Source organism: Cynoglossus semilaevis, chromosome 7, assembly GCF_000523025.1.
Source record: "Cynoglossus semilaevis isolate Cse_v1.0 chromosome 7, Cse_v1.0, whole genome shotgun sequence".
In the NCBI taxonomy this organism is placed as follows: domain Eukaryota; kingdom Metazoa; phylum Chordata; class Actinopteri; order Pleuronectiformes; family Cynoglossidae; genus Cynoglossus; species Cynoglossus semilaevis.
In genome coordinates this window covers 11,801,111-11,810,010 of record NC_024313.1, presented here as the reverse complement: position 1 = coordinate 11,810,010, position 8,900 = coordinate 11,801,111, and the positions used below count along the sequence as shown (strand labels likewise).

The following is an 8,900-nucleotide window of genomic DNA, read 5'->3' as shown; positions in this document are numbered from 1 at the left end:
ATTCAGAAGGCCTTTTCCCATGAAATAAAAAAAAGTTAGGGTTCAAAGGAAAAGAGCAACTCACAATAACTGCAGCTGACGAGCTCAGATTTATTCCAACTTTACAGCCACCCAGAAAAGGAAAGTCAGCAAAGCTGTGTTTATCTTCCTGCTTCAAAAATGTCTTCAACACAAACATCCTGTGTTTCTCACACATTTTACAATAAATCCACAAGAAAAAAGACGGCTAATGAGCTACCAGGGGACAGCTGAGGGTGTGGACATCCCCGTGTCTTATTACCCTGGCACACAGCGGCCAGCCGTGGGCTGTCAAACACCCGTCTACACCCATCAGTCCTAACATTAACAGCTGAGTTGCCTAATTGAGTTTTGGCTTCCGTGGGCTGGAGAGAGTCCGTGGACTCACACTGAGAAATGATCGTCCTAATTGGATTTTCACTTCGGGCCAAACACTAAACTTTTACCTCCAGAGTTGAGGTCGCCAAGGGAGAGTCGTGAGCAGCCAATCACAAAGCTCAAACACCTAAACACTGCGTTGTTAGCTAAAAGTTAATTCATGCAGTTTTAAGAGTGTCAAAAGACATTTTTAGTCAAATTCTTTTCTTCAGGGTGGGGTGTGTAGGGGGGGGGGTCCCTGCCTCATCTCTCCCATTCCTGTGGCTGTCAACACGAACACCTCAGTCTGTGGCCAGAGTCAGACCTTTCCTCTGGACCTGCTGAATGGATTTGTCCCGCGGCTGCAGCCACTTGTCGCCTGTTTGAAACTCTTCCCCTCAGCTGCTCTTTTAATCTGGGACATTTCAGGCTGTTTTTCCCGTTTCTCCAAAAGTTTTTCCATTGTCTTGTTACATAAGAGAAACATTAAAAGCGACGAAAAGTGGAAGACGTTCTTCTGGAGTTAGGAACTCTGCAGACGTTCCAGTCCATTTCTGCTCTCTGTTCTCTCTGACGTACTGCTAAATCTGTACTTTATTGTCATGATTCTTATGATTGAAGTTTTTTGGCAGAGTCCATGACAATATTCCACCTTTAAAACTTCACTGCTGGACTTTTTCCCTCCATTGTATGTGTTATTTTAGGTTCTTCAGTTCAAGTCTGTTTTTGTCAGTTTTCCTACTTTCTGCAGAACAATTTTGTGTGAGTCCCAAAGTGTTTGTCAGTTCAGTTCCAAACTGAAGAAGCTATTTTTAGGACTTCATGATTTTAAAAGCTAAAATTAAGCCATTAAAAAAAAAAAATTACAGTGAGGTCCTGGATGTAGTTTAGTTTTCTGTTTGACATTTTACAAACATTCTCAAAGGAATTTATTTGTTAAACAGGTCAAATATTTATCTTGCTGCATGTTTCTTTTCTACATATATTCCACTGTATGCCCCCCCCCCCGACAGATGACTTCTGATGTCAGCTGATGGGGGGGGCAAAGACAGAGAAAGACACAGAGAGAGAGAGAGGAACTACCAGCATGGAATCCATCTCCTTAAATCACAGAATCATTCATGTGCAGTTACACAGCTGCACATGCCGACGGGTTCTTCATCCCATCCATCACTTGTATTAGAATCTACTTGGTCTGTATCTGTAATTACAGCTCGTTACTTTTTAATTTAAGGAGCTGGAATGGCACTGAAGGTCAGGTACTTACCTCATTAGGTAATAAATATGGTTTGAATTATGACTGTGAAATTTAACATTTTTGCTCCCTTAGAAATTCTTGGATTTTCTTTTTTTTTTTGCGTTAATCATTTCATCTTTTTTATTTTAGATTACAGTTACAGGAGAGAAAACGTCTCATCCATCAAAGAAGAGTGATTTCAAGGATATGTGAGCTGCACGACAAGGTCGGCTCTGTTCTCCGATTTGAAAAATCACTTTCGTACACAGTTTGGATGGAAAATCACACACACACACACAGACACACACTGGGCTGAATGAAGCCAGTGTGTTGTCAGATCTAAATGAGAGCGTATCTGCTTCATCTCATTGACTTCGTCCTCTTCTCCTTATATAATATTTACACCGCGGTAAATTACATAACAATTCTTTCCAACTTTACACCAGTGAACGTGTCGAACCCTCGACTGGTTTCCTTATTCTCCGTCATTGACATGCATGTACAGCAGCTCAGAAATTCACGATATGGCCCTTTAAACTGCTACTAAAGTGTCATGATCATAGTAAAGATCTTACTACAGTTGGAAGAACGTGGTCCAACTAGGCCGCCATAATAGTGTTTGACTGTAAAATACACCAAATATATATATATATAGGTACATATTGGAAGACAATGTGTGAGTTTTCTGTTACTCATATATTACTCACATGAACTTGACTCTGAGGTGGGGGGTTGGAGTGTCTCATCAGCGGCAGAGCATCTGAACAGGAGGTTACGTAACAGGAGGCCGACTCACAGTAGAGATGTTGATGAGAAGCTGTGGATTTTCTCCCGTGGTTTAAAGATCGACGTGACAGTCTGGACCCAGGTGGTTTGGTCAGGTACTGAAAGAAGACAACGTTTAATTAGGACGCATTAAAATAATGACTTTTTCCAAATGTCATTTTCATCAAATCAGTTCACAATGACAGTTTGACTGTTCTCTAATCCACAAACACAAGGATTCAAACACAGCGTTGAAAAGGGCAGTGGAAACGACAGGGTTTGGTGGAAAGCGGTAAAAAAATGTAACAGTTGACTGTTCTGGTGCAGGCCATGACAGATAGAAGCCTTTAGGCCAAGGTCTGGGCTGCATTTGGTCTCATCCATCTTCATCTCCCAGCCCTGTCTCCTGTCACAGTTTTCTCTTCCGTGAGAGAAGGTTGTGACCTCTGTGTGTGTCTACAGGCCTCAGCTACATGACCTCGACTGTGGCTGTGGTTTTCCATCTTCTCCTGCTGTCCTCAAACATACAACATTCACTTAGGTTATTTAGTAAATGCTAAATGACATTAACACTTCAGGGTTGGAGTCAACAGAGTGGCCATTAACTTTTTTCATGCAATGCATCTCATTTCCTGTCAGCGTTGGTAGCTTTGGACGGAGTTTCTCCTCCTGTGTGTAGTTTGGCCGCAGAAATGATGGAGGACAGACGCTCCACTGGACGTCTCCTATTTCTCATCAGTGAGGAGTAGCGTGCAAGAGGAGGAGAAGGAGAAGGAGGACGGATGCTCTTACACTGCTAATAATAAAGCAGCAGGAGGGAGAGAGGGAGAGAGGGAGGAAAGAAGGGAGAGAGAGAGTCGGTGTTTGATGTTCACGCTCGTGATTCTTGTGAATGAAGAGATCACATCGTCTGAGCCGAGCCTCAGGCACCGACACATGGAGTTATATCATTCAATCAGACAGTGTGTGTGTTTTTTCCACTATAAGCGTGTGTGTGTGGTCATGGAGTTATATCATTCAATCAGACAGAGTGTGTGTTTTTCCACTATAAGTGTGTGTGTGTGTGCATGCATGCTGCACATGTGCTTCAGTCTTCTTCTGATGGGAAACGTACTCTCAGTACAATGTTCCTGCATTCATCAGTGTAGTTTTTATCTCTCGACTTTGTCTCTGATTATCATGATCAGCCGGCCGTGGTCAGCATTCGGCCCACAAGCCACCTACTCCAACCTGAACACATGAAAGGTGGTGTTTTGGGCTGTAATCTCTATGACAACGATGCTCTGATAGGCTGTAAATGAACATGTAAGACTAAACATTTCCCTGTCATCACAAATATTGTTTTATATTTGTTTTATATTCACAAAACACATTTGTGTTCTCTGCTTTTAACCCTTCAATGAAACAGCTTTTTGGTGCTTGATCAACACACCATCGTCTCAGACTGGGATTCAAACCAGCAACCCTCCCAACCTCAGCCTCATCTTCTGACCCATGGCCACAGGCTCAATCAACTGAGTTTAAACCTCTTTTAAAATCTCATATTTGATAACCATGTGACTCAGTCAGCTCATAATACTCGGTTAGAAATCACTGAGTCCATGCGACACCCGCAGCCTCACCATCACATATCCACACAGATTCTTGGCATAACTGCGGCCTTGGGAACACACACACACACACTCTCATACGGTCACCTCACAGCCGGCTCCTGTTCCAAACACATCCTCCATCTCCGTCACAACACGCCGGCTTCAATCAGCTCACATTTATTTCCCTCCCGTGCTTCTCAATGGGCCTTTATGGAGCATTTTCACATTTGCACAAGCGCCACCTTTGTCCAGCGCCGAGCCCGGTCTGGGAGAGTGAATGAAGAGGAGAGGATTTTTTTTTTTTTTTGCATTGCCTGGGCGTTTTCAATGGACATAATTCGGAGGACAGCAAACATCTCCCCCGCTGGTTTGTATATTATGTAAACCAGCTTGTTATTCGGGGGGTGGAGGGGGTCATAACTTTCTATAGTCAGACGTCTTTAATGTACTAAACAAAAGAGAAGTGAAAAGCTGTGTCAACCATCTACCTGTGAGCTAATGACGGCTGTTAGATTAAAGATTTAAATCAATATTGTGGTCACAGTGATTCACAGTAAACTTGAGGATAAAAATAGAAGAAGAAAAAAAAAAACCCCACCACTTCACTACTCTGTCAGACCCACCACAGTGAACGGCATCTCAGGTTACACACGTCCTTGAAAACGAGGAGACACTGGAGAAAAACCCTGCTGAGGCAGGAGCAGAGGTGAAAACACCCACAGGACAAAAGTGACTCATAAAAAGGTTGTTTTTTTTTAATGATATTTAAAATGCCACCCACAGCTTATTACCCCCTAGACAGGACTGGAGGGGAGGGGGAGAATTGAACTAGTGTCTCTTTAATCACAGGTAAATAATTACTCAGGTTTCATCGGTGTCTGACACTTCTGACAGCTTAAATCTATAAAAGATTAACTTTTTTCTTAGAGAAACATCCCACAGTATAACATTACACTTCATCAGAAACGTCAGTCTGATGTTATTACATCCCACAGTATAACATTACACTTCAGTCACGTCAGTCTGATGTTATAGACTTTTAGAAAAGTTCCTTGAAGGCAATATAAAGACTAAATTTAATGAAAGACAGTTAATTATTACAAAATAAGAAGAAAAGTTGTGTTTATTTCATTGATTATTTAGGTCAACTGTAAAATTTGTTTTGGACGTCAAAGACACATGGGACAGTGGCAGGAGAACAACGCTGATAAAGACCGACTGTTGGAGTTAATTAAAATCCAATTCCACACATAACTGGAATTGGTGAACAGACGGTGTCAGAGACTGGGCTTATGTAAGGACGCACCTGGAGTCTCTGAGGCATGTCAGAAATGGGATCAGACTCAGGAACGATTCTAACACACACACACACACACCTCCACCACACTCTGAGACACTGAGGTCTGTGTCACTACGGAGGCTCCAGTTATTAGTTAGTTAATTAGTTAGCTGTCCACGGGTTAACTGACTTACTGGACGGTGTTGAATCTCACTACATTAATGACAGTTATGATCATAAATCCATCAGTTTCCTGTCTGCCACTTGACAGACGTAAGGTCAAAATATACGTAAAAATACATTTTTGTTACATAACACATAGTAAGGTCAAAATATAGGTAAAAATACATTTTTGTTACATAACTAAGGTCAAAATATAGGTAAAAATACATAATACATATATATATATATATTTATTGTAAAATATAACCTGACAGACAGACACTAGACAGAAACTCCAGAGATACAAGAAATAAGTGGATTCTACTAATATCCCCCATTTAAATCAGATTACGACCACTGCTGCTCTTCCAACGCCTGCGAAGAACAGTTCACCAGGAGTACAGATTTTTGTAATTTATTGTTCCTGTTCTTTTCTTCTGGGCTGTATTCAAAGGTATTTCTCCAGGAGAACAACATCCTGCTCTGTGAGGCCGTGGTGAATCAACGATAATTCAATAACCGTGAACAGTCATCATAAATGTGGCTGCGAGTTGTTACACCACGGACAGTTCCCCACGCCATCCTGAGGTCACACCTATAGAAACAACCATCCACACCTCCGGTCAGTGAACACTGGACCTAACCCCAACCGCCCACAGTTGCTGTTTGGTTTCAAAGCCTCTTGTCGTTAGGCAAGTGCTTCAACCACGCATTTTCGCTCTCTCTTTGACCTCAAGCTCTATGCTCGAAGATTCCAGACTTCCAGAGAAACATTCCCACATGGAATATCTCACCGGTTATGTAGCTAACCAAAACGGACAATCCATTTTCAAGTCAAGTGTGTCTGTTTATTAAAAAGGCTTCAAACAGAACACAACGTCCTCTTCTTGTAAGGAGAAATATTCGAAGGATTTGACTCTTAAGGCTAAAACACAAACAAAACAAAACAAAAAATTCCTCTTGGTTTTGTCTAAACACACAGATCTGTTCTTAGACATGAACATAACTGCCTGCTTTCTGCATCTGCTGGGTATCAGTGCAGGTGTGTTAATCAATAACTTCCTGCCTCCTACAGAGATTCTAATACTCACAGTCACCCTTAGTTATTCACGCTGCTGTCCAAACATTCAGGGCTGCTACTGAACTCAAGCATAGTGACTGAAACTTTTTACTAATCTTACTAACTTTTACTTTTAGGTTACATACTTCTACTCGACCTATTTTCTTTTTTTACTGTATTTTATTTACTTTGAAAAATGTGAATCTTTATCGAATGTTTTTTCCTGTATTATTTTTGTGACATCACAAAACCTATGTCAGAATTCTAGTAACCACAGTATCAGCCTGAGGCAAAGAACAGATGAAATGATTCAATATTTGAATATCGCTGCAGTATTTAGTCCAGTTTTTAATTTTTGGTGCAGTGACCTCAAATGTAACAGGTTTTCATAATCTGAGAAATAGAATCTGTTTTCCTCATGACCCCCACCCGCACCCCCTCACTTCTCTCCTCTGCTCTGAAAAGCCAGTCCTCAAACCAAATTCTTGTCATTATGGCCCATATTTTCCCAACGATTACTGTCACTGCCCTCTTCCTTTCGGCCAATCATGGCATCACTTACACTGCCCATGATGACTGGGGGGGGTCAAGGTGGAGGTGATGGTTGTTCTCTCTCTCTCTCATCTCCATTCTCATATTTGACAGAAACACAGCCTCTCAGCTCACCTAACCCCTCTCATTTCTCCTCATTCTCTTGTACTTTTGTCTGTTCTCTCTCCCAGGTCCATCAGCTGCACAACAGGTCTATTCTCCTGCCAGTCCATCTCCCTGTTTAAACACTCACAAAGGCCATTAAGTGATTTAATGACGCACAGAGGAATGATTTCAAAGAGCAGCGTCAACTCGGAGAACATTAAATGTGTTTAACCACAGATTTAATGCAGTGAAATCTTTTTGTTGAAAATATCAGCTTGAGCTGAAGGTAAACTGCAGTACTACTTTATAAAAAATTTAAAAAAGGATCAGATTAGATGAAACGTGTGCAGCCACTGGAGTAAAACTAAGTATTTTATTAGAGCTCACGTGGACAACACACAAACGCTTGAAAATATAAATTTTCAGCCCACCATTATACGTGTGTTGTCCTCAAAATGACGTCATGGAATCTGTGGTTACTGCGCATGTATCACCGAGGCCTTTAGCGGCGTCCTGTCTGAGTGAATCCATATCTTAAAGACGGCATTTGTTCCTAAAAAAAGAAATAGAATAAGTATAACAAGTCGATAAATCTTACATCCTAGCTAGCTCAAGTAGCACAACGCCATTACTAAAAGCAACTACGCCAAACGCAATGCAGCCACTGCTGCGACATGATGCACATAAAAAAAAAAAATCAATACTACAATTACAATATCATTTAAACGAAACATACATTTTACTCACCAAAAAAAATTCAGTCGTAGAAAAACCTTTCCTTACGAGGAGTTAAATTACTCCGTTGAACCGACAGTCCGTGTTCTAGTTTTAACAAGTTCTGTTTCCACTCCTAACGGTGAAAGTCTTTTCCGTCGTATTTAAGGTTTAATGGCTTTTAGCGGAGAAAGCCCACTCGACTGAAGCAGTGGACGTAGTGAAAATGTAATTCTTTAAGTCTAATTGTAGTTAGGTAAATTAGAGAAAGTGCGTTCTTTGACAATCCGATCGAATCACTCAAACAGTCGTCCTTCAACAACAATTACAAATACCTTAAATATAAGAACAAACAAAACGACGAGACTTCTGGCGGAAGTGAGGAACGGAAACCATAGCAACAGTCAGCGGTTGCTACAAAAACGCTCGTACTGCTACATTAATTTAAATTACATATTTATAAAAGACACCACAGTTTAACATGGTGATACATACGGTAGGTGATATATTAATGCACTCCTATAAACACATGCAGCTTGAAGATGGAGAAAACAATTATACAGCAATAAACATTTGTCAAAAAATAAAATAAAACTTACTCTAACCCTGTATAGAAACCAAATTGTCAGATCAACCAAAAATTCTTTGACCCCTTTGCAGTACCTCAGTGGGAATGATCTGTATAAATAAATATTTTTTCACTATACACCACGGCATATGACAACATAATGTTAATGTGGCGAGGGGGGTGAAAAGTTACGTGACTATTATTAAGGAGGGAAAACTGAATTTCACCCAGGGAATTGCTCAAACACAAGGCACAAAGGTTTGTGGTTACTGGAGGGCAAGAGACGTGGTTCAAAGTTTGAAAATACAAATTTTATTCAACATTTGTTTTTAAAAAGTATACTCCGTAAAAGTCATTGATATAAAATAAAAGAGAAACCTAATCAGGGCTGAGGCCGAAGTGGATGGGCAAGGGCTAGTGCAGGGGCAGAATCCACCAAAATAAGGAGAAAAATAATAACTTAAATCACCAGGCACACGCAGCAAACACACCCTCAGTGAAGAAACCCACTC

General features: G+C 40.9%; 1 long non-coding RNA gene across 1 annotated transcript in view; it reads right to left on the bottom strand.

The window, feature by feature from the left end:
* LOC103381208 (uncharacterized) overlaps positions 1 to 8,900 on the bottom strand; it is a 46,766-nt gene that overhangs the window by 35,699 nt on the left and 2,167 nt on the right. The window contains exons 4-5 of the long non-coding RNA XR_003050132.1: positions 7,538 to 7,659; positions 2,320 to 2,496 (exon numbers count right to left, since the gene is read on the bottom strand). This is a non-coding gene — a long non-coding RNA (uncharacterized LOC103381208). The remainder of the gene's footprint in view (positions 1 to 2,319; positions 2,497 to 7,537; positions 7,660 to 8,900) is intronic.